The sequence below is a fragment of the Dasypus novemcinctus genome, chromosome X (genome assembly GCF_030445035.2).
Source record: "Dasypus novemcinctus isolate mDasNov1 chromosome X, mDasNov1.1.hap2, whole genome shotgun sequence".
NCBI classification, from domain to species: Eukaryota; Metazoa; Chordata; class Mammalia; order Cingulata; family Dasypodidae; genus Dasypus; species Dasypus novemcinctus.
The window spans coordinates 133,370,356-133,397,833 of record NC_080704.1 but is presented as its reverse complement, the minus strand read 5'-3'; the positions used below and the strand labels follow the sequence as shown (position 1 = coordinate 133,397,833).

The 27,478-nt window shown below is 38.3% G+C and overlaps 1 pseudogene; it reads right to left on the bottom strand.

Annotated features, from left to right (window-relative positions):
• Positions 1-701: 701 nt before the first annotated feature.
• On the bottom strand, positions 702-27,188 carry LOC101443319 (eukaryotic translation initiation factor 5-like; annotated as a pseudogene).
• Positions 27,189-27,478: the final 290 nt, after the last annotated feature.

Sequence of the window (27,478 nt, the reverse complement as noted above, 5' to 3'; positions counted from 1 at the left end):
CTGCATAGGTTATCAAAATCAGGCCAGAGATTCACTAATGGGGCACAACAGTTTTCCAAGGGTTCAGGAAATAGAGAGAACAAAAAACAGTCTTTGTCTATGCCATTTCCATACTGGCCAGCAGAAGGTGTTCATCAGCGCTCCTTTCCACCTAGGTGTTTCAGTCTCATATTTGAGAACAGAGATTCGAAGCAGGAGCTGCTGGCCAAATTCCCTGTAGAAAAGTCCCATAACTACACTCCCTCTTCCCTTGAAACAGATGACAGACAATAAGATATCTGTTCCCTTTCAGTCTGCTGCTGTGGGCCAGGGATTTTTCCCCAGTTTAATACCATGGTGCCTGGGACAGGATCCCTTCTCAGGCATCATGGGGTATGGTAACTCATGTTTGTTGTTTTGGGTTCTTCATTTCTCTGACCCTCACCATCCTGTTTTTTCCTTTTTTTTTTTTTCTGAAGAATGACCAAATCTTTAATTTTTTATAACTGTATAAATGTGATCCATGAGTCCACCATAGTTTTTCAAAAAGAAACATGTTCTGAATAAGCAAACTATATTTGCCCACTGATGTGTATGGACTCCCTAGATGTCTCATTGGGCTAAATTACAGATCACTCACAGTAAAATATTTTTAGTATAAAGTGTAGCATGATGTTAATTCATCTTAACTTTTGCACATACATGCTGCACTTCTGGCTGATAATGCAGAATATTTGCAGTATTACACTGTTAAAATAGGTTGCTTCCATCACTTTAAATGGCTTCAATATCAATGTCATCATCCTTGTCCAACTTCACAGTTTCACCTTTAAGTACACTGACAGTCTTTGAATACACCACCTCAACGTTCTCAACTTCATCTTCCCTTCACCTCCAGAAGATTCCTCCTCTGCTTCCTTCAACCATTTTATAAATGGTTCTGCTTTGACACAAATCTCTTTGGCAATTTCTTTTGAGACATACTTCTTAGAGGCCTTTTCTAACCAGTTGATGATGACCTCTTCTTCCAAAAGGCCTGCATCATACATCTCCTTCAGAATGTGTGGAATCTTGGAGATGAGCTGAGCTTGATGCATGGCTACCACACACTTCAAACCATGAAGAATGTACCGCTGAACCTTTTTGTTGTTATGACAAAATTTTAGGAAATGGTGCCTGTATTTCTTAATTTGCTCCCTTATCTTCTCATTAAAAATAACTTCAGTCAAAACCAGAGGGCCTGTGGCTTTTACATCCATTCGTTCTGCTTTAGCAACAATTTATTTGTCATATGAGTCAATAATGCCCTCTTCTTCCTTTTTCTTAACAAAATCAAACAGAATGTTGACCCGTTCTTCAACCATCCTTTCCAAATCATCAGAGTCAAAATTTTTGCATGGTAACTGATTTCATCCATTCTGCACCTTTGAGCTTCCTCAGTTGTATCTTCCCCCCAATCATCATCTTCTTCCTCTTCCACAGCATGTGGAGGACTGATTTCATTTAGTGGTAGTGGTGGTGGTGTATCATACTGCTGAATACGGAGCCATTTTCCTTGTCTTTGCCCTTCCTATTTGTCTTCTCCTTTTCTTTCTTTCCTGTACCACTGTCATTATTCTCAGGTGGATTTTTGAGAATAAATGTGCAGAGTTTATGATGTGTATCAAGCATGCCTCGATAGGCACACGCTTTCAAATAAAGACATAAAACCAACGCTGTTCACCCGGGACTGGGATGAAGTGAGGCGCGTTATCAAACTGAGTCCAAGGAGGCGGCGGAGGAGCAAGAATTGACGCGCGGAGGGGCGGGGCCAGGTGCCCCTGCCGAGAAGCGGGGAAGCGCTGTCCCAGCGACGTCCGCAGTCCATTCCCATCAGCGCCAGGGGCCAGCGACCTGAACGCTGGAGGCACGGCGCCTTGCGCTCTCTGGCCACCTTCCCCGCCAGGCAGCGGCCCGCGGGGCGTTGTGTAGCACTGTCCTGGTCTACTGACCACCAATGCAGGACCCTTGGAAAGATTTTGGCACTTTCTCTGTTGTTTTTGTGAAAATTGAGTTCTGCCTGCTAGTTTTACATCATATCCCTACAATCCCTTGATTAGATTACTTTTGATTGAAGTACATCTCCCAGATATGAATCAGGATAAGTCTCTGCATTCTTGCTGTGTCTGATAGAAATGGAGATATGGAGAAAAAGAAAGCTGCCATTTTTTAATCTTGCCATGTGTAAGAGGATATCAACTGTGCCTACAGTTGCAGAAAGGCATGGAATCCTGGAAAGAATGAAAGAGGAGACCCAGAAAGAGACAAGTCTTAAGGCTACTTGCTCACAATTGAGCTCCAGGAGATGGTACATTCTCTATGGGAAGGCAGAATCTTTGGCAGTGATCAACAGCCATCTTGTTTCACGACCTGGCAAGACCCTCTCATGCTTTTATTTGGACATTTCATGGTCTTGGAAATGTAAGCTTTTACCTCCAAATAATTCCCCTTTATGAAAGCAAATAGATATCTTGCATTTTGCATTGGCAACCCTGTGGCAAACTGAGCAACCAAATACTGCCCATACTGACTTCAGCAAAAGTATGGTTCTTATAAAAGTTACGGGTATCATGAATTATCAGATAAAAAAATTAATTGACTTCGAAAGACAACTCTTTTATCATTAGAGAAAATCAAAATGCTGAGCAAAAATTGACTAAATTAAAGGGAAAAATAGAAAATCTCATAATCATAGTTGGAAATTTTAACTATTATGTCTCTGCAAATAATAGTCACACTTTTATAAATGCTTTAAAACACTGATAATCTGAACAACACTATTGATTAACTTGACATCTTTGATACTTACTGAATACTATACCCTGAAACTGCAAAACATCATTCTTTCCAAGTAAACATGACTTGTTCACCAAGATGTACTATATTATGGGCCATAAAACAAGTCTCAGTACATTTAAGAGGATTGAAATATTATTTAATACTAAGTATGTTCTATTGCAAAAATTAAATTAAATTAGAAATCAATAATATTTTTTGTTACTTATCGTATTAGTCAGCCAAAGGAGTGTTGTTGTAAAATACCAGAAATCGGTTGGTTTCTATAAAGGGTATTTATTTGGGGTAGGAGCTTACAGATATGAGGCCAAAAAGCATAAGTTACTTCCTTCACCAAAGTCTGTTTTCACATGTTGAAGAAAGATGGTTGCTGATGTCTGCCAGTGTCCAGGCTTCCTGGGTCTTGCTTTTCTTTGGTCTCAGGGTTCCTCTCTTCCCAGGGTTTGCTTCTCTTTCCTCTGTGAGCTTACTTCTCAAGGCTCCAGCTTAAAGCTTCAGCATAAAACTCCAACATCAAAATCCAACATCAGAAACCCTCAACTCTCTCCTTTGCCATGACTTTTATCTGAGAGATGCTACACACCAAGGGGTGGGGACTCAACACCCTAATGAAATGGCCCAGTCAAAGCCGTAATCATAACTTAATCATGCCCAGGTACAGACCGGATTACAATCATAATCCAATATCTAGTTTTGGAATTCATAACCATATCAAACTGCTACACTTATTCCTAGAGAAATTTAGAAAAACACCAGATAATTATCGTTTAAACAAAATATTTCTGGAAGAGTATTATGGGAAGATGACAGAGTAAGAAGCTCCAGAATTCACTCCTTGGAACCAGAACAACTGTTTAAATAGAAGGTACTGTCTGAAGCTTCTTTTTATGAAATTCCAACTTTTAGTAGAACACTGTACAACATCAATAGAGAGGAGGAGGAAAAGGCTGTAAATTACAAAAAGTCCATTAAATTGTACTCTCTGCATGGCAATTACTGGTCCCCATCCCCCACTCTTGTGGCAGGCTGCCATTGATTCTGGCCCCTGGTTAGTTCACTGGTGAGACAGGAAGGGGCATAAAAATCTTTTTCCAAGATCAGGGTTGATAATGGTTCATCATAGCTTTTGCTTAGCAACTTCACATTACTGCAGGCCTCACTCTGAAGATGACCTTTTTCCAACTAGCCCCAAAGGCAGTGGTGGAGATCTGAACATATCTGTTTCATCAGAGCTGCAGGGGACAGTTAGTTGAAGGACTGTACTTGCTGGATCTGTCAAGAAAGCTCAACAGTGGTAGCAATGAAAGAAGCTCTTGACATCATTCCTCATTCCCTCCCCAGCGCATTTTGGAGGCAGTCTGCACCCTGTACTTATTTGGTCTGGGAAAGTCTAATATGGAAAACTTTTTTCTGACAAGAATCCCCCTCCCATAATGTATACTTCAGGCAAGAGTAGCTTGAGAGAATGAAAAGAATGTAAGCATTTATAGAGGTAAACAAATTGGGGCAAAGGTTTTGCAGCTTTATACACTCAGGAGAAAGAAATCTTTCTCTGGGAAAGTAGAGTAAGCATTCAAACTCTTGAAAACAGGGGAACTTCAAAACACCTAACGAACAAAAGCACAGGACAAGACACAGGATCAGAAAGACAGGGAAAACTCAGCACACTGCATTCCCTTTGGCAGACCATATTGACAGGAGGGGTGATTCTTGAGAAAATATGACTTCTCATCAACTGTTTACAAAATCTAGAAATAGACATTTCAGGGAATAAAACCAAGACAAAACATTTTTTTTTCTGTTTAATACAACTTTATTGTTTTGTTAGGATTACATTTTACTTTCATTGATGCATTGTGTGTTTATTGTAGTGGGTGTGTTACACATGATTTAATTGATACAACAGGCTCTACACATTGAACAATAATTGACCGAGAGTGTTTCTTAATCCTTTGACTTATAAACTAACTGGAGATGAAGATGTACCAAAAAGGTCATATATAGAAAAAAAGAGGCCTGGGGAGGGAGCAGGTGTCCTACGTGATATTTCAACTCTGCATCTATGGTGCAGACCCTGCAGAAAAGATCAGTCCCTGACCTTCAGAGTGGGGAAGAGGAACTGTCCAGTAAAAGATAGTCAATATGGCAATATGGCAATTTATTTGTTCAAGAGTGGGGAGGTTCAGCCCCTAAATAATCAGCCTGTGCCCTTTGCCTCTGGATCACCTAACCCAGACCAGTAGGAAATGTCCTTGGGCCACACAAATATCTGCCTCTGTGCTTTACCCATTCTCACAGCCCCTTTAAGTACATAGATTCTGTCCTTAATTGCCTTCCACTGGGAGAAGTAAAGATAATAGTGGTCAAAACTTCAGAGATTTCACTGTGATGCTCTAGCCTTGCTTAGAAAGTACTGTGGTGAAGAGGTAAGATTATCAGGGAGGGATGGTGGTGGCAAACCAGTTTTTACCAGTACATTTTTCTGATGCATATGCAGAGTATAGAGGGAGGAAAAGTTTACCATGTTCAACTGAAAGTCCCTGGTTCTGGACAGGGCTTTCTTTTCTTTTTTGTAATTACATTTTTTTGTTTTATTTTTAGGAAGCTTTATATTACATAAATGTTATATAAATAATAAGGGATTTCCATATGTGCCACTTCCCCTCTACAGTTTTCCACATTAACAACATCCTTCATTAGTGTGGTATATTTGTAACAATTGATGAATCCAGATTGAAGCATTGCTACTAACCATGGACTACAGTTTATATTATACTTTACACTTTGTCCAACACAATTTTGCAAGTTACAACAAAGTATACAATGGCTTGTATCCATCACTGAAAAGTCATATAGGACAAATGCAATGCCCAAAAATGTCCCCACATTACACCTATTCTTACTTCTCCCATCACTCAAATTCTATTGTCCACTGCCTTCACATCAATGATAAGAATTCTTCCATGGCTATAATGTCTGCAGTAGAATACCAGTAAGTCTACTCTAGTCCATTGTTCAGCCCCCGATCCTGAGGATTCTGGGGTGTTGATGCCCACTCCATCTCTAATTGAGAGGGGGTTAGAGCCCATGAGATAAATGGATGGCGCTATCTTGCTTGAAGTTTCACAGACTCTTTGATCCTTGGGATGGTTGGTTTCCATCATCATCTCCTGTCAGTTCTCCTAGGTGAGTCTAATGAATTGGAGAGTACGTATTTCAACTCTGTTAAAATTCAGGGTTCAACTTGCACATGCACGGACTAAATATTTAAGTCTATGGGATATATATTTATGAAGTATTGTGCTAATTATTGTTTCAAGTGAAAAGTGTAGATGAGCCATGTGTAGAGAACCTACAAATGAGCCTAACTCTCTTCCTGGGAAACATAAATCCCAAAGTAAGGCCCACTGACATTGTGTCAAATTCCTGAGTTGTCTTCCCTGCTTATAATTAATGGATATCCCTAGAAATCTCAGCACCCCCGTTATTTGAGGCACTGTTTACTGTGGCACTCAATGAGATCCTGCTGAGACTTGCATGAGTGTAACCTCTGGAATGACCTCCCAACTCTATTTGAAATCTCTTAGCCATCAAAACTCATTTGTATTTATCATTCTTCCTTTTGGTCAAGGTCTTTTCTAGATGCATTGCTAGTTGGTGCAATGTAATAGCACTTCAGTGCCAGGAAGCTCATCTGCAGGAGTCATGTCCCACACTGGGGGGAAGTTAATGTGTTTATATGCTGAGTTTTGACTTAGAAAGAAGCCACATTTGGGTGACAAGGAGGCTTTCAGGAGGTAACTCTTAGTCAGTATATAATACTAGGCAAAGATTCAAGTTCACAAGAAAAGGTTAAGTACAATCATTAATAACAGGGGCCTGGCACAATGGTCTGTCTTCCTTCACTAGACATTGCCTTTGCACTTGTGAGATTCTTGCTGTCCTATTAGAGAATGTAGAGGAACTCTGCAGGCTGGTATCTCAATATTCCTTCAGTTATTGTGTAGATCTCCACCTGCAGAGACAATGTCCCATGAACACTTGAACATATTTGTATATGTCTTAGAGGCACGCCCTAGGTGAAGTCCTTCCCAGGCATTCCCTCTTCACCAATGATCCTCCCTTGCCAGTGCTGTGACCCTTCTGTGATCCAAAACCTCCCCCAAAATGAAACCAACAAAATAACAGAATAAAATAAGAAAATGAAGTAATTTTTAAAATAAACAATGAATTACAAAAAAGTTAAAGCAATTTGTAATAATAAGAAATAAAATTAAGACACTATTTTTCATCACTGTAAAATATGTTGTCTTGAATATACAATAACATTTTCCTCCATATATTTCTGCAGTGTCTTATATATTTTTTTTATCTTCAAAGGAGCTTTAAGACACAGAAAAGTCACATAGAGAAAACAGGTGATTCCGATATACCCAACACCCTCCCCATTTTCCCCTCGCCCTCTTTAACAATATTTTACATGCAGATGATACATTTGTTACAATTGATGTACAAATATTTAAGCACTGTTACTAACCATGGTTAATGGTTTACATTATGGTTTATATTTTGGATCATACATTTTTATAGGTTTTGACAAAATTTGAAGTGGCCTATATCCATTATTTCAAGAAACAATTTTAATGCCCTAAATTTGCCCGACAGTCCATCTATTCTATTCTTCCATATTTCCTCCCCTTGGCACCCATTGTAGTCATTCTGTTTCAATTTTTGAAAAATAAGATTCAATTACTTGCAATAATATTGAGGGCTTGACACAATGGTCAGTTTACTTGTCCATCTAATTTAGAACATAGCAGGACAACCCAGGATGGGATTTGAATATTTTCTTGTTTATTGTGTAGGTCTCTGCCCACTGATATAACACACTGTGACAAGATGAACACTTAGACACTCCATAGAAGCCATCCATTTTATCCTGTATGTTAACATGGAATTCTTTCTTACAGCTCAGTAATATTCCATTATATGTATATAACACATTTTGCTTATCCATTCATTTTTTATGGACGTTTGGTTTCCTTTCAACTTTTGGCCATTGTAAATAATGCTGCTATGAATATTGGTGTGCATATTATCTGATTATGTTCCTGCTTTCAATTCTTCTGGATATATATCCAGCAGTGGGATTGCTGGATCATATGGGAGTGCTATAGTTAGCTTCCTAAGGAACTTCCAAACTGTCCCCCACAATGGCTACAACATTCTGCATTCCCACTAGCAGTGGATAAGCATTCTCTTTCCTCTACATCCTCTCCAACACTTGGAGCCCTGTGTGTGTGTTTTTAATAGCCACCATTCTAATAGGTGTAAGATTATATCTTATTGGAGTATTGATTTGCATTTCTTTAACAGCTTGTGAAGTCGATCATCTTTTCATATGATTTTTACCCATTTCTATTTCTTCTTTGAAGAAGTGTCTTTTCAAATCTCTTGCCCATTTTTAAAATGGATTGTTTGTCCTTTTACTTTTGTGATGTAGGATTTCTTACATATGCCTCTATATTAGGCCCCTATCAAATAGTTGGTTACTAAATATATTCTCCCATTGAGTAGGCTGTCTTTTCACTTATTTGACAAAATCCTTTGAAGTGCAAAAGTTTTAATTTTGATGTGACCCCATTTATCTGTTTTTTTTCTTTCTTTACTCATATTTTGGTTATAAAGTTTAGGAAACCATTTCCTACTACAACATCTTAGTTGCTTCCCTATATTATCTTCTAGGAACTTTATTGTCCTTGCTCTTATATTTAGATTTTTGCTCCATCTTGAGTTAGTTTTTATATAAACTGTGAGAGGGTGATCATCTCTCATTCTTTTAGATAAGGATAATCAGTTCTCCAAGCAGCATTTGTTGAAGAAGCCATTTTTTTAGTTGAGTGGGCTTTGTAGTCTTGTCAAATATCCGTTGATTGTATATGTGAGGATCTATATCAGAACTCTCATTTTGGATCCATTGGTTAGTATATCTGTCCTTGTGCCAACATCAAGCAATTTTTTTTAAAATATTACATTCAAAAAATTAGAGGTCCCATTCAACCCCACCGCCCCCACCCCCCACTCCCTCAACAGCAACACTCTCTCCCATCATCATGACACATCCATTGCACCTGGTAAGTACATCTCTGAGCATCACTGCACCCCATAGTCAATGGTCCACATCATAGCCCACACTCTCCCACGTTCCATCCAGTGGGCCCTGGGGGGATCTACAATGTCCCATAATTGACCATGAAGCACCACCCAGGACAACTCCACGTCCCGAATTTTGAGCACTGTACCTTTGTGATATGTTTTAATGTCAGGTAATGCAATTCCTCCAATTTAATTTTTTTTTTTTTGCAATATGTCTTTGACTATTCGAGACCCTTTGCCCTTCCATATAAATACCATGGTTAGCTTTTCCAATCTGGTAAAAAAAAATGCTGTGGTAATTTTTATTGGGATTGCATTAAACCCGTAAATCAATTTGAGTAGGACAAACACCTTAATATTGTTTAAAGTTACAATCCATAAACAGGGATTATTCTTCCATTTATTTATGTCTTCTTTGATTTCATTTAATAATGTTGTGCAGTTTTCTTCATACAAGTCTTTCACATCTTTTTTTTTTCTTTCACATCTTTAGTTAAGTTTATTCCTAGGTATTTGATTCTTTTGTTTGATATTATAAATGGAACTTTTTTCTTAATTTTCTCCTCACATCCCTCATTATTGGTGTACAAAAAGCTACTGATTCTTGCAAATTGATCTTTTATCCTACCACTTTATTAAACTCATTTATCAGCTGTGGAGTCTTTGTTGTACATTTCTCAGGGTTTTCTATGTATAGGAATATGTATCTGCAAATAATGAAAATTTTGATTCTTCCTTTCCAGTTTAGATGCCTTGCTAAGTGTTTGAGCAAGTAATTTTAACACAATGTTAAATAACAGCAGTGATAGTGTTCATAATTTTCTTGTTCCTATTTCTAGAGGGTAAGATTTTACAATTTCACCATTGAATGTGATTTTAGCTCTGGGTTATTCATATTAAAATGTACAATTTCTCATATTGAAGAAGTTTCCTTTTACTCTAATTTTTGTAGTGTTTTTTTAAATAAGGAAAAGGTCCTGTATTTTGTTAAATGCCTTTTATCCTTCAATAGAAATTATCCTATGATTTATTTCTTTCGATCTGTTAAAGTGATATAGTGCATTGATTGATTTTCTTATGTTGAACTGTCCTTGCATTCCAGGGATGAAATCCCCTTGGTCATGGTGTATAATTCATTTGATATGTTTTTTAATAAGGTTGGCAAGTGTTTTGTTGAGGATTTTAGCATCTAGGTTCATCAGAGAGATTGATCTGTAGTTTTCCTTTCTTGTGGCATTTTTATTTCGCTCTGGTATTAAGGTGATGTTAGCATTATATTAATAGAATGATTTGGACAATGTTCTGTCCACTTATTTTTTTGAAGATTTTAAGCAAAATTGGTGTTAGTTCCTTTGAGAATGTTTGATAGAATTCACCTGTGAAGTCACTTGGTCCTGGACACTTCTTAGTTGGGAGGAGTTTTGATGACTCATTCAAACTTGTTACTTTTGATTGGCTGGTTGAGTTCATCAATTTCTTCTTTAATCAATGTAATTCTTTCCTCTGCCTGTTCAAATCTCCTGTTATGTGCTTCCAGTGTATTTTTTATTTCTTGGATTGTGCCAATTGTCACCATCATATCCATTACCTATTACATTTTCATGTGTGCTTACTATTTCTTCAGTATGTTTTCCTGTGTTCTTCTTAATATCCTTAATTTCTTCCTTCACTTCATTAAGTAGATACATGTTCTTTATTTGGACAGCTTTGATTAGTTGTTCCATGTTATACTTCTCCATTTTTAGTTTGTTCATTGGACTGGGCTATGTCTATATGTTTCTTAGTATGGCTTGTAATTTTTCACTGGTGCCCAAGCATCTGTTTATCTTGATAAGCTTATTCAATTGATTAGCTTCTCTCCCCACTCCATGCTTCTATTTTGATGTTTTTGTATGTGGTAAGGTTTTGCTTTGAGACTTCATTCCTCTTAATTTATTTCCTTGCTTTTGTCTATGTTCCCTTTAAAAAAAAAGATAGGACCAGAGAAATAGGAAGAGAGAGGAAGAGAAAATGAATATTAGTAGTAATAACAGTAATAGGTGAATAATAGTATTAATAATAGTAAGAAGATGAGATAGGGAAAGAAAATGAAGAGTAGTAGTGATGATAGTAAAAGGAACCATACAAGGCATCAGAAATTAAGTAATTAACTCAAGTAAGAAGTACAGAAGAATATGATTGGAAAATTGGAATAGAAACAATGAAACAAGAAACAGACTAGAGAAAAACAGAATGAATTTAAAGAACAGAATGATGAAAAGAGGGGAAAAGAAACAGTAAAAGAGAGAAAGAAACTAAAAATACATAAAAAAAGAAATAAGAGAAAGTAGGAGAGAGAGATAAATGAGAACAAGAAAAAATTGGAGACCTAAGGAAAGAGCAACAACAGAAAACAGAAAATATAAAGATGAAGAGAAAAGATATGGTGTAGGCAGAGAAAATTGGTAAACAAAGGAAAAACTAACAAACAGAGAAACATAGGAAGGGGAAATACAACAACAAGAAAACAAGACAGTAGCTACTCATTAAAAAAAAAGAAGAAGAAGACACACAAAGGATAAAAAATAAAGATAAACATTACAAAATAGCTTACTTTTTTAGACCCCTAGGGATCTTCTCAGGCTCCTGGTATTCACTAATCAAGCACACTGCGGCCTGTCCTCTGCAGGATTTAAGCCAGGTTTTAGTGAGCAAAATAAGGAAAATAAAAGGAACTTTAAAAAAAAAAATTAGAGAACCAATAGAAGCTAATAAAAAAGAATGTCAATAGGTTCCCTGTTTTAAAGTTTCTGCTGGATGTTTGATAACCCTGCATCCCTTCTCAGAGAGGAGCCAGGAAATGAACCAGGTCCCTTGTATATGCTAGGCAGGAATTCTTCCACTGGGATAATCTGTGTCCTTAGATTAGAAAAGTTTTTGGAAGGCTATCAGTCCCTCTTCCCTCTGGCAGTTTAGATTCCCTACAGTCCTGCTCTTTAGTCTGTTAACCCTGTCTCCTCTCAGATGTAATTCCTCTCTTACCTAGGTTGCTGGGCATTACCACCTGCATGGGGAGATACCCATCCCTTATCCCTGTTGCATCTGGGTCCCTTCTGAACACACAAGAGACCCTTGACTGGCTAAAACTCTGCAAATAAATATCCAGATCCCCCCTTCTCTCAAGGAAGTTGCCATTGCACTGTTTGGAGGAGGGAGCAGGTGGCCGCACCTAAGCCCTCTGTCCTGAGCATAGGGTATATGTACCACTTCAAGCCACAGGCGTGAGAACCTCAAGATTTTTCTACAGCTTCCTTCACCTTCCAGTACCCTCAAGAATGACCCAGTAAGGACCAGGAAGGAATGAGGGTCCAACAGTGAACCCCTGATTCTAATGACTATGCTTGTGAGCTTATACACCTGAAATAAGAACAAGACCTAGCTAGAACAGCACTGTGCCTAAGAGTTCTCTCTTGACAGCTTCCGTGTTACTCAAATGTGGCCAGTCTCAAAGCCAAACTCAGCATGTAAATGCAATGCCTTCCTCCCAACATGGGACATGACACCTGGGCATGAGCCTCCCTGGCACCGAGGGATCACTACCAAGTACCAGCTGATGATGTAACTAGAAAATGACCTTGAATTATAGGTTCAACGCAGACCAGCAGAATATCCCTGTCTACATATAATAACAAGAGTTGAAAAACTTGTTTGACCTAAAGTAAGGGGGAAATGGAAAGGACAAATGATTTCATATGGCTATGAGTCTCTAAAAGAGTCTGGAGGTTGTCAGAAGGATTGCCCTTATGCACACCTGAGCAGAGACTCAGAGACAGATAAAGTAGATACAAGCCCAGATATTGGTCCTTTTGAGGGCTAAAGAGACCCACAGGTTCTATGGTCATGGCAGATGGGGTTCACTGCCATGCCAGTTGGCCCTTCTTTGGAGCTGGTGTTTCTGCGTGATGGAGCTGGACTCAGATGGGATCTCTTTTCACAAGACTTTCATGCTACTTTACTGGAATTGTAGTTGGTGCTGGGGTTTAAGATATATCTAGGGGATTTGAATCTCTGGACTGACAATATGATAGCCAGGCCCTGAGCCTCAACAGACTTCAGCTCCTACACTCTGATTTATTGGACTTACCCCACTCAGCTAACATGGAGTTGAAGAATGTCAACCAACACACCATGGAGCCTAGAGTGCCTACAACTGAAAGCAGGAAGATTGCATGCAATATCCATGTGGAATCTAAACTCTCTCTTGACATAGATGTGGAATGGACACAACCAAGACAAGGTCCACAGGAAGGAGGAATACAGTAAGGATCAGAGTGGACTTAATGATATCCTATTCATAAACTATTGTGGTTAATAATCGAGAAAATGTGGGATTGGTGTGGAAAAAGTGGCCATGGTGGCTCCTGGGTGTGGAGAATGGGAGGAAGAGATGAGATGTGTAGGCATTCTCGGGACTTGGAGTTGTCCTGGTTGCTGCTCCAGGGACAATTGCCGGACGTTGTATGTCCTCCCATGGCCCACTTGATGGAACGTGGGAGAATGTTGACTATGGTGTGGAACACGGGACATGGGGTGCAGCGATCCCTTGAGATGTACTCACCAGGCGCAAGGCACAATGGATGTGTCATGATGATGGGGGAGAGTGTTACTGTGGGGAGAGTGGTGGGGTGGGGGTGGTGGGGGTGAATGGGGACCTCATATTTTTTGAATGTAATATCTTTTAAAAAATGAATAAATTGATTAGAATTTGGAAAAAACAAAAAGAATGACCCAGAATACGTTCCCACTCTGTATATATATTTAAAGGAGCTGGCAGGGAGGGAGAAGTCTGTTCTACTGTCAGTCAGATACATTTTGCCAGGAGTTTTACACTCACTCCCTATCTATTGGTGGGGGAAGGGAGCACTTCCAAGCAGCTTAGAGGATCATTAACTCAAAACTTGCTGCTTTAGCCTCTTCCTCTCTGTCCCCAAATCTCCTTGGAGTTGTGAAGCAGTGTCCTGGTTTGCTGTACCCTAAATCAGGTAAGAAATGCAGCTCTCAACTCCCTCTCAGATGTTTTAGTGAGAGCTAAAAATTATCCACCTACCACTTTGGCCTTGTTACCTCAATTCCCCAATAAAGTTTTAATATCCACAATATTTAAATATATCATTCATCTTAACAATAAAACAGACAATCAAACCATTTTAAAAATGGGCCAAAGACTTGAATCAATAGCTTTCCAAAGAAGATAAACAAATGGCCACAAATTACATGAAAGATGTTCCCAATCATTAGCCCTTAGAGAAATACAAATACAGACCACAAATAGATACCATTTGTCACCATTTAGAATGGTGGCTATTGAACATATTGACAGTTATAAATGTTGGAGAGTATGCAGAGAAAAAGTAACATTCATTGCTCATGCCAATATAACATCGTGCAGTTGCTATAAAATGCAGTTTGATGGATCCTCAGAAAGTTAAGTATAGGACTACCACATGACCCATCACCCCACTTTTATGTATATACACAAAATAATTGATAGTGACTTGAGGGGTTATTTTCACACTGATGTTCACAGTGGTGTTATTCCCCATTGCCCAAAGATGGGATCAATCCAAGCATCGAGCAACCAATGAATTGAGAACAAATTGCACTATGAAATATTACATAGCTGTTAAAAGAAATGAAGTTCTGATACATGCAAAAATATGGATTAATCTGAAGATATCATGCTGAGTGAAATAAGCCAGATACAAAAGAAAATGTATTGCATGATAACCCTGGTATGAAATAATTAGACTAAGCAAACTTATAGTGTTGTTGAAGTTGAGAGAGGTTCAATTATTTGTGTATAGAAAGGCCAGGATTCAGGAATGATCCTGAGAAGGAAAAATGATTTACTGACAGCTGGCCAGACTCGAGAGTTTTCTGTTTCAAACCCAAGCCTCTAACAAGATTTTCAAGTTCCTTTTATACAGGGTGGAGAGTCAAATGGTGCTTTTATCAAAGAAAACTACATTCTTTGTTAGTTAAGTCTTTGCCTGAATACCAGATAGGTTTTGAATTAACATATTGCCCACACTTCAGGTGAGCATGAATTAGCATTTTGCCCACATTCAGTCAGGATGCAACCTTGAGTACACAATTAGTCTTACATCCTTTCTAAACATTCAAAGCCCATACCACTTAACTGGATCTCTAGGGACTAGGCACACTTAGACACAGAATTAGAGGATTTTGAATTTATGCACAGGCTATATTTTATTTCCCATTCGAGGCCAAGTCCAAGTTCCCTTAAGTTTCAGCATCACTACCATCAGCGTTTCCCTGGACTGACTGGTATGTATAATAGAGTTTGCATGGCTAAATTGCCTCCTGGGACTGAAGTCATTGTCATGGTCACCAAGGGCAAGACTGCAGCTTCTTACTGTCCCACACCCACAAGTCAGGAGAGACAGCTTACGTTATCTCTGAAGAGACAAAGAGCCTCCCACCCATAGTCCACATTAATAATGTCAGATTTTAGAATATAGTTTAGAAGGTTTTATGGTGGAGAATTAGAATGGGGAGTTAAGGTTTAAAATGTACAGAGTTCATATTGGGAGTAATGGAAATATTTTGGTAATTAATGGTGGTGATGGTTTCACAATATTGTGAATGTAATTAACAGCACTGAAATGTGTATCTGAATATTGTTAAAATGGAAAATATTAGGCTGTAAATAGGGTAAGAGAATAAAAATTTTAAAACAAAATTCACGGCACAGCACTAAACAAACATGGAACCCCAAGTTAAACCATTGACTCTAGTCAATATTGCAAATATAAAACAGTGCATTCATAAATTGTAAGAAATATTTCACACCAATATAAGTTGCTCATAATGTTAATAAATGGGTGTGACATGGAAATCCTGTATTTTATGCAAGACTGTTCAGTAAAAGACAATTTCTCTAACCATATATTTTTTTAAAAGACAGGGAAAAGCAAACAACAACAAAAAACACATCTAAATTAATGGGTCAAAGAAGAAACCAAAAGGAAAATTAGAAAATATTTCAAAATTAATTATAATGAGAATACAACATATACCTATTTATGGGAAGCAGCTAAAGCAATGCTTAGAGCAAACTCTATGACTTTAAATGGTTATATAATAAAAGAAAGTAGATCTAAAATCAGTGACCTAATATTTCTTCTTAAGAAGCTAAGGAAAAGGGAAGGGCAAGATGGCATCAGATTAAATGCACTCAGAGCATCTCCCCTACAAAAAAAAAAAAAAAAGGACTGAGTGAGGGCAAAATCCTGCCTGAGTGAGCTGTTTTGAGAAGACACAAAGCAAGAGGAAACAGGACACTGATTTGGAGAGAGCAGGAAGCCTCAGTGTTCACAATCCAAACCTAGCTGGTAACACAGCTGGAGGAGACAAACTCTGAGAGTGGGAGGGTTCCATTGAAGAGTGGAAAGGTGTCCCTGGAGTGTGGGTTCACTTGTCCAGATCCTCTTTTTTGAGCTCTGAGGAGCATACTAGCTGGCTTGAGGAGAAACCAGGAAGAGGAGAGAAGCAAATCTACTGAGGCAGCCTGATTTACCTAACCTATGTGGATAGGGAAAATTGGTCTGGGAGAAGGTGGAGCCAGGAAATTAACTAGTTCTGTGCAACACACCCAAGGGAGGGGGACAGTAGGAAGTGAGTAACAATCTCCCATAGCTTATTTAGGGTTCCCAGCAAAGTGTGGGTACTCTTTCTCAAAGATACTGAGATTCCTTATTTCCCTTGGTAATTTAATTCACCGGGGTCCTATTTGAATTTCAAAAGGGATCTCTCACACTGTCTTCCTGCTACCCTGGGAGAGAGAGCAGTTAGGAAAAAAAGGGTGTGGAGGGAGAGAAGGACAGCTTCCTAATCAGCAGTTTATCCATTTGCAAAGAGGCAATCCTGTCCTGGGGAAAGGAACTCTTTTTGAAGAGCAAACAAACCCAGAAAGAAAATTTAGCTCACTGTAGGAATTTTAGCTTTGAATGTGCAATCTCTGTGGTTCAGTTCCTGGCTCCTCTTAAAGTACTGGCTCACTGGGATATTAAACATTCAGCTGACACTTGAGGACAGGGAAACATAGGCATTATCCTTGAATTAGTTTCTCTTGGGTCTCTTATTTTTCCTAAAAAAAAAAGGTTACTTTTGTTATATAATTTAACTTGGTTTACTCATTTAAACTTACTTCAAAAACTGCAGGGAGACTGACACAGGATAATTGATTAACACCAGCCACCTGACAAGGTCCAAAGGGTCTTAGAGAGGGATGTCAGTTTTTATTTGATGTTTGGTTGACTCTTGTGGGTTTGTCCATTGTTCTTTTTTCCTTGTTTTTCCTTAAACTTTATCCCTCTTTTCATTTTTGTTTTAAATTAGGTGCTGCTGGCTTGTTTCTTGCTTAATGTGTTTCCTCTTCCTCAATTCCCTCTTTTCTCTATGTACTGATATTGTCTACAAATGCTATCTTTCTCTTTTCCTTCCTAGATCTTTCTATCTTCTGAATACTGTTGCTGCTCTTATATTACACCTCTTTTTAGACCCAAATTTTTCTTGCTTTTTATTTCTAATATTTCTGTTCTGTTTTGTCTCTTATTAATTTTCTGCTTTTGCACTTTCCTTTTTCTTTCCCTCACACTGGACTTTTAATTCATACTATGTTCTTCTCCATATTGAGTTTCCCTTTCATTGTACGTACTCCACTTTTTGATTCCTATAACTCTACACTGCTTACATGAGTTTAATATTCATATTCCTAGTTCTTATATGGTTGTTCTGCTAACATTTACTATCAATATTAGTATAATACTTTTCTTTCCTTATGTCTTTTTCTTCCCTAGCCCTCCTGTTTCCTTCAAGGGAATTTAGACAACAACAATATAGAATGAGAAGAAAAATGTGTCAAAGAGAAAACTTAACACACACACAAGAAGAACAAGTAAATAAAACAGACTAGATGGAGAAGTTAATCAACTAAACAAACCCATCAAGATAGAATGAAGACCAGACAACAACAAAATTCAAATCATACCAATAATCAGGAAGACATGGCCCAGTCCTATGAACAAACTAAAAACAAGGAAGAGAAGCAAAACTTCAAAAATCTAATCAGAGCTGTCCAAACAGATCATGTATAAACATAAAGTTGTGAAGGAAGAGATTAAGGATATTGAGAAGATACTAGTATAACATACTGAAGAAATTGTAAACATACACAAAAAGATAACAGATATGATGATTAATGGCACAATCCAAGAAATCAAAAATACACTCTCAGCAAATAGCAAATAACAGCAGATTTGAACAGGCAAAGGAAAGAATTAGTGATGTGAATGACAGTACATCTAAAATCAAACAGATAGTAGAATTGATTGATAAAAAGATAGAAAAAATCCTGCAGTGTCTTAGGGGTCTGAATAACAATGCAAAATGCACAAGCATATGCATTATAGGCATCCCAGAAGGAGAAGAGAAGTGAAATGGGACAGACTGGGTATTGGAGGAAATAATGGCTGAAAATTTCCCAAACCATTTGAGGCAGATAGATGTACATGTCCAGGTATCACAGCACACATCAAACAGTATAAATCCAAACAGGACTACTCCAAGGCAAATACGTGTCAAATTATTCAAAGCTCAAGACAAAGAGAAAATTCTGAATGCAGCAAGAAAAAAGAGAACCATCACATACAAGGAAGCTTAATAAGATTATATGCTGATTTCTCATCTGAAACCATGGAGGCAAGAAGGAAGTGCTATGACATAGTCAAAGTAATAAAATAAAGAAGAAATTCCACCCAAGAATACTCTATCGAAAAAAGCTTGCATTCACAATTGATGAAGAGTTCAAAATATTCACAGATAAACAGAAACTAAGAGAGAATGTCAATAAGAAACCAGTCCTTCCAGAAATACTAAAGGGAGTTCTGAAGATTGAAAAGAGAAAAACAAAAACAAAAACAGGAGAGGCAGAGATAGAGCACAGTGTAAGAACAGCTAATAAGACAAAAAGTGAAATAAAAACAACATATGACATGCACAAAGCCAAGGAAAATATGGCTAATGTAAGTAATTCCTTGAGCGTAATAACACTGAATGTTAATGGATTAAACTCACCAGTCAAGAGACACAGAAGGGCAGAATGGATAAGGGTATATGGCCCATCTATATGGTATATACAAGAAACCCACCTTAGAATCAGAGATTCAAGGAGGTTGAACCTAAATGGCTAGAAAACAATCTACAAGCAAACAGTAGCAAACAAAAGGGCAGGAGACAAAATATATTTTAAATGCAAACTATTGTGAGACACAAAATAGACATAATATTTCAGGCATAGAGGTAATATTTCAAGAAGAAAGAACAAGCATAAACATTTATGCACCTAATCAGCATGCCTCAAAATATATGAGGCAAGCACTGGAAAAATTAAGTGGAAGAATAGATGCCTCTACAATTATAGTGGGGGACTTTAATACACCATTATCACCTTAGACAGAACATCTCAACAGAATCAATAAAGAAACAAAGACTTTGAATAATATATTAGAGTACCTAGAACTAACAGACATGTACAGAACACTACACCCAAATTTAGTAGGTTGAACTTCTTTCTATTTAAGCACACCTGGATAATTCTATCAGAGAGACCACATGCTAGGCAACAGAGAAAGACTCAATGAATTCAGAAAGACTGAAATCATACAAAATAATTTATATGATCAAAATGGAATGAAACTGGAGACCTGCAAGGGACAGAAAACCAGATTAGGCTGAAAGATATGGATTGTATGTAACACACTCTTAGACAAACAGTATATCAAGGAGGAAATCTCAAAAGAAATCAGTAACTACCTTCAAAATAACAAAAATGACAACATAACATAGGAAAACTTATGGGATATAGCAAAAGCTATACTGAGAGGGAAATTCATAGCCATAAATTCATGCATTAAAAAAAAGAAGAAAGAGCCAAATCAAAGAATTAACTGGACATTTGTGGAATTAGTAAAACAACAACAAATAAATGCTAAAGGAAGAAGAAAGAAAGAAAGAACAAAGATCAGAGTAGAAGTAAATGAAACAGAAAATTAAAAAGCATGAGAAAAAATAAAACAGAGTTGGTTCTATGAGATTATCAATAAAATAGACAAACCCATAGTTAGACTAACAAAGCAAAAAAGAGAGAAGATGCAAATACACAAAATAAGAAATGAGAAAGGGGATATCACCACTGACTCCACAGAAATAAAAATTGTCATTAGAGGATATGTTGAAAAACTAGATGCCAATAAAAGGACAATGTAGAGGAAATATACAAATCCCTAGAAACATATAAGCAGACTACATTGAAGAAAGAAGAAATTGATGATCTCAACAAATTAATCACAAATAAAAAGATAGATTCAGTCATTAAAAACCTCCCAAATGAGAAGAGGCCTAGGCCAGCTGAATTAACAGGTGAATTCTACTAAACATTCCAAAGAGAACTAACACCAACCTTGATTAAAATCTTCCAAAAAAAATGAAATTAAAGGAACATTGCCTAACTTATTCTATGATGTCAACATTACCCTAATGCCAAAGCCAAACAAGCCACCACAAAGGAGGAAAATTATAGACCAAACTCTGTTATGAACCTAGACACTAAATTACTCAACAAAATACTTGCTAATCATATTCAACACACAACAAACAAATTATACACCATGACCAAGTGGGTGACATCCCTGGTATGCAAGGATGGTTTAACATAGGAAGATCAAACAATGTGATATGCCACATAAACAAATCAAAGGGAAAAAATCACCAGGTCATATCTATAGAAGGAAAAAACAAAACAAAACAAAACAAGCCTTTGGAAAAATGCAGCACCTTTTCCTGACTAAAAAAATTGTCAAAGACTGGAATAGAAGGAAACATTCTGAACATGATGAAGGATATATATGAAAAATCTACAGTTAACATCATACACAATGGTGAAATACTAAAATCTTGCCCTCTAGGATCAGGAACAAGACAAAGATGTCCACTATCACCCTTCCTATTTAATATTGTGTTAGAAATACTTATTCAAGCACTGAAGCAAGAAACAGATATAAAAGGCATCCAAATTGGAAAGGAAGAAGTCAAATTTTCTCTATTTGCAGATTACATGATACTATACATAAAAAGCCCTGAGAAATAGACAACAAAGTTTCTAGAATTTATAAATGGGTTCGGTAAATTTCCAGTTAATAAGATCAATGTGCAAAAATCAGTAGCACTTCTTTAGACCAATAATGAACAGAGGAGGAAATCAAGAAAAAAATACCATTTACTATAGGAAATTTAAAAATCAAATACCTAGGAATAAATCTAACTACAGATGTAAGAGACATACACAGAAAACTACACAACATTGCTAAAGGCAATCAAAGAAGACTTAAATAAATGGAAGAATATTCCCTATTCATGGATAGGAAGACTAAATATCATTAAGATGTCTATCTTACCCAAAGTGATCTACAGATTTAATGCAATCCCAATAAAAATCAACACAGCATTTTTTAAAATGAATTGGAAAAACTAACTATGAAATTTATTTGGAAGGGAAATAGGCCTCAAATAACCAAAGATATTTTGAAAAAGAAAAAGGAAATTTGAGTAATCACACAACCTGACATTAACATATACTGCAAAGCTATATTTGTCAAAATGGCATGGTATTGGCATAAGGATAGACATACTGATCAATGTGAATGAATTCAGAGTTCTGACTTGAATAGTCACATATGCAGTCATCTAATATTCAACAAAGCCATGAAGCAAATTCAACAGGGAGAGCATGGCCTCTTCAACAACTTGATATCCATATGCAAAAGAATGGGAGTGGAATACCATATCATATCTTTTACAAAAATCTATTCAAGTTGGATCAAAGATCTACGTATAAGAGCCAAGACAATAAAGACCTTGGGAGAAAATATAGGAAAGGATCTACAGGACCTTGTAATAAGAAATGAATTCATGAACTTCACACTCAAAGCACGAGCAGCAAAATAAAAAAAAGATAATTGGGACCTCCTCAAAATTATCCTTTTGCACCTAAAAGGAGTTTATCAAGAAAGTGAAAAGACAGCCTACACAATGGGAGAAAATATTTGATAAACATATATCTGATAAGAGCCTAATATCCAGCATATATAAAGAAAACTTATATCTCAAAAATAAAAAGACAAGCAACCCCTTTAGAAAATGGGGAAGAGAGTTGAACAGGTGTTTCTCTAAAGAGCAAATACAAATGGCTAAAAAGCACATGAAAGGATTTTCTATATCACTAGCTATTAGAGAAATACAAATCAAAACTACAATGAGATACTATCCTGAACTAACTGGACAGGTGGTTTTAAAAAATGGTGGAATTCAAGCATTGGAGAGGATGTGAAGGAATGGGAACACTCATCCATGCTGGTGGAAATGTAGAAGGATGCAGTCATTCTGGAGGACAATTTGGCAGTCCTTCAAAAAACTAGCTGTTGATTGGCCATATGACCCAGCAATTCTGCTGCTGATTATATACCCAGAAGAACTGAACACAAGGGCACGGACTGATATATGGACATCAGTGTTCATAGTGGCATTATTCACTATTGCCAAAAGTTGGAATCAACCCAAATGCCCATCAACAGATGAATGGATAAACAAAATGTGGTATATGCATACAATGGAATATTACTTAGCCGTAAGAAGTAATGCAGTACTAACACATGGGATAACATGTATGAATCTAGAGAAATTTATGTTGGTTGAATCAAGTCAGGAGTTGAAGGACAAATACTGTATTACCTCTGATATGAATTAAGTAAATCAAGCTGTCTCAAAGAGCTAGCTATTGGAAGATAGTCTTAAAGGAAATACGGGGTGAGAGGAAGGTTGTGAACCAATGCCCACATAGGCAAAATCTATGAAAAAGTGGAGATAATTTGTTGTGCAGTTAAGGGATAAGATTGGGGCACAGGGATTCTATTGGGTTGAGCTTTCCCATCTTGAGGGTGCCTAGGAATGGGAGGATGGGTCTGATTGTCCAGGGAATGGGAATTAGACTGGGGGGAGCAGGTGAACATGGGAGATTGTCAGGTATATGTCTGAAATTATAATTTTGGGGAAAATGTATGTAGAAAATATAATTAGTAAGGGTTACTGATTTAAGGTTTTTGAAAGGGGGCATCTGGCACAGGCTGCACCTGGGGCATGCTTCTCAGGAGTGTGTGAGTGTATAGTATGTTATATCAGTGGGTGGAGATCCATATAATGAATGGGAAGGTGTTATACCCCATGCTGGGGAGGCCTGATGTTCTCACACTAAGGGTTGGGTGTCTCTGGTGAGTGTGGGTGACTTCCAATGTGGGAGGACAGAGAGTGTCAAGCCCTTAGCATGGTTACAAGTATCTAGGAATCTTGTCCTTCAAGCGCTGAATCTTGGTTGTAATTGTGGGCCCAAAGGGGAGGGGTAGAGAGGAATAGATATGATGGAAGAGGGGTTTTTGGAAGGCAATGGAACTGTTCTGTATGATCATGCATTGATGGATATAGGTCATGTTAAATTTCACAAAAAATTATAAAATTCTATAGTCTAAAATATAAACCATAATGTAAACCAGAATGGAAACATGGTTATTAGCTATGTCTCAACATTTGTACCTCAGTTGTGGCAAATATGACATCCACATGTAAAAAGATCATTGCTGGGGATGTGGAGAAAGCCAGAGGATGTTGGGTATATGGGAGTCCACTATATTCTATATGTGACTTTAATGCGACCTAAAACTATTTTGAAGACGTAATTGAAATAAAAAATATGACACTGAGGGAAAAATGGCAGAGATTGCCTTTCCACTATACACACAGGGCAACACATATGACAGTGATGAAAGGCAAAATGTCAAAAAAAGTTTATGCTATTTTTCATTTATTTAATACCCCAATGAGGAGAGACGTCAGGCCGAGGTGTGGCTCACGGCAGTGGCAGGGCTCGGCACACGCCAGGCGCCGGCGTGAGCCAGCCCGGGCTGCAGGCACGGGCGTACGGCCCTCTGTCGAGAGGGGAAAGCGGGCGCTTTCCCGCCCTCCCCTCGCTCCCCCGCCACGATCCGGCCGCTGCCTGCGCCTCTCTCTCAACCCCCCCCCCCCTCCAGGGGCCTCCGCGAGAGGCCGCCGCCATAGAGGAACCCCCGCGCCTCTTCCCCCCTCCCACAACATGCAAGTGCAGACATTATCACCGCTTGCCACACCCCTCCCGGCAGGGCGCAGGCGCACCTGGCAGTCACAGCCTGCCAGCCCCTGGCCCGCCCCTTGCCGGCCCCCCCTCTGCCCCGTCTCCGCCCACTGGCCTGGATAGCGACATCTCCCAGCCATATTAGGGCATAAAGTCCATTCCCACCAATCCACACTCGCCCCAGGCCAGACCCGCCTCTGCTCCCCCAGACTTATATTTGCAAGCACTTCCTCAATAAACAGACCTGCGCATAGTCCTCGTCTCTGTGGCGTTCTTCATCCCGTCCCGCGTCCCCACCAAACCTGAGCGGCGAGAAGGGGCCTTGAGGCTTCGTGCCCGCTCCTCCTCCTTCGCCCGCGGGGCAGCCCCATCCGGAGATCGGCCAGCCTTGCCGGTCCTCCTGTAGGCCCGAAACCGCCCACACCCCAATTTATTTTTCCTTTGTTTTATTTTTTCTAAATTATTATGTATTTTATTTCTAATCTTTAAACCTATCATTACTACTTCATTTTCCTATTAATTTAATTTGGAAATATTTTAAGGTTCAGTTTTGAAGAAGTTTTGGATCAGAGAGGGGTTCATCTATGATAGGGGAAGATCATTGGCATGAGGTGTCATTGATGAGGGTTGCATGGGTGGGAGTGAGTTCTCCAGGGCATGCATATAGGGTATACAGAAAGGTTCAGATATTCATTGTGTATTCACATGGTACAGTTCCACACAACAGAGGGAGTGCTGAGTTCCCATCCTGGGGAGCTGTGTCACACTCCCCAATGGTACAGAAACAGTCCTCCAGGTGCAAGGGCATAGACCAGTAAAGAAGGATGGTCCAGTGATGTGTCCTTGATACTGATGACTCTGCTAATGAGCCTGTGTGCTTGAAATTTCAGCTAGGCCTAGAACTACAGGGTTCCTAAGTGTTACCTCCTGAGAACGCCCATGTTGCTCAATTGTGGCCACTCTCTAACCAAACTCAGCATGTTAATGCATTACATACCCCCCCACCCCCACCCACAACGTGGAGCATGAGTCCCAGGAATGAGCTTCCCTGGCAAAGAAGGATTACTACCAAGCACCAACTGGTGATGCAACTAAAAAAAGGTCTTGAATAAAAGGGAGAAATGAGAAAGACAAATGAGTTTATTTGACTAAGAGACTTCAAAATGTGTCAGGATTTCATCAGAGTGGTCACGCTTATGCACATCTCAGCAGGATTTTAGAAACAGCCAAAGTAGATACAACCCCAGATAGTGGTGCTCCTAAGGGCTATGGAGACACCCAGGTCCTATAGTCATGGCAGATGGCTCTGATATTCAGTGACTTGCCAGTGGGCCTGACTTTGGAATTTGTGCTCCCAAGTGTGATGGTGTTGGACTCAGATGTGATTTTTCTACACATGCCTCTTCTGTCACCATTACTTAACCTGTGGTTAGTGCTGGAGTTATATGCCCAGAAGACTTGAATCTCTGTAATCTCCATGTTCCAGCTGGGCCCTGATCCTCAGCAGAGTTGCAACACCTGCTCTCCATTTCAGTGGACTTATCCAGATCATCCTACAAGGAGGGTGAGTATGGTCAACCACCACACAAAGGAACCGAGAAAGCCTATAACTGAAAGCAGGAGCACCCCACCCATCTGCCATGTAGGATCTAAACCCCCTCTCAATATAGAGGTATACTGGGCTTCACCATCCCAGGGTCCTCAGGATAGAGGAATAAAATATGTATTAGAGTGGATTTACTGGTATTCTACTACAGAATTATTGTGACTCTTGCAATGGAAGAAATTATATCACTGATTTGGAAATGGTGGCCACGGGATTTGCTGAAGGCAGGGAGAGGGAAAAAGAGACGTGATATGGGGGAATTTTTGGGACTGCAATTTGTCCTGAATGATATTGCAGGGATAGATGCAGAACATTATATACCCTGCCATAACCCACTGAATTGACTGAGAAAGAGTGTAAACTACAATGTAAACTATAATCCATACTGTGTAGCAGGATTCCAAAATGTATTCATCAAATGAAATGAATGTACCACATAATGAAATAAGTTGTTGATGTGGGAGGAGTGGGGTTTGTGGGGATTGTGGTATATGGGAGCCTCATGTTTTTTAATGTAACATTTTGCATGATCTATTTTTTAAAGATAATAAGGAGAACAATAAAAGATGATTTGATTTAAAAGTTGTGGTATACATACAAAGGAACAATATGCATTCTATTGAAAGTTCAAGATAAAGTGGTCAAACTTATGCTAATCAGTGGTAAGTTAGAATAATTATCTGCTACACATAATATTCATGAACCTAAAAGCATTACATTGATTAAAATAAGAAAGTCAAGAGTGTACATAGTATAGTTCATTTATATGAAGGTCTATAAGAGGCAAAACTATGTTGATTTCCTCTTGGGATGTTAGGAATGGAGATAAACTGGGAAGGGTATAAGGGGATTTCCTGGTTTAATGTAATATTTTATGAGATGCAAGAATTTTTTTTTACATAGTTGAATGACTTTATCAAACCTCAGTGATTGTACCTATAAAATTTATGCCTTTCATTTTATGTATATTTTACATTAAAAGAAAATTATTACAAACAGTGAATTCTTGTTAATGACAGGCGTGCTGATATATGAAGGGAGAACTGTACTGATGTTCTGATGTTGCAATTTACTTTGAAATTTAGCAAAAATAAGATGAATTGATGGATGGTGTTTTAGTTTCTTAGGCTGCTCAAAGCAGATATGAAATGGACTGGGTTTTAAAGATGAGAATGTATTAGCTTATAATTTGAGGTCATCAGAATATCCAAATAAAGGGATCCTCACCATTATACTTTCTTCCAAAGACTGGCTGATAATGATTCTTGCATCCACTGTAACATGGAATGCACAGGGTGGTGTCTGCTGGTCTCCAGCTTCTCTTACTGGTTCCATTGCTTTCAGCTTCTTTCTTCTTTGGCTTTGTTTTTACTCTCTATATAGTCATTCAATTCATAAAGGACTCCAAGAATACTTTTAAGACTCATCTTGTTTTAGCGGGGTCACACATTAAATGAAGTAGCATAAAAAAAAAATCCTATTTAAAATGGGTCCATAGTGACAGGAATGGATTAACTTTAAGAACATTCTTTTCTCAGGAACATACAGTTTCAAACCTCTAAAGATGGATAAACATGTTATAAATAAAGTATAGTACAGTGTTGATAGTAGAATCTAGTTGGTGG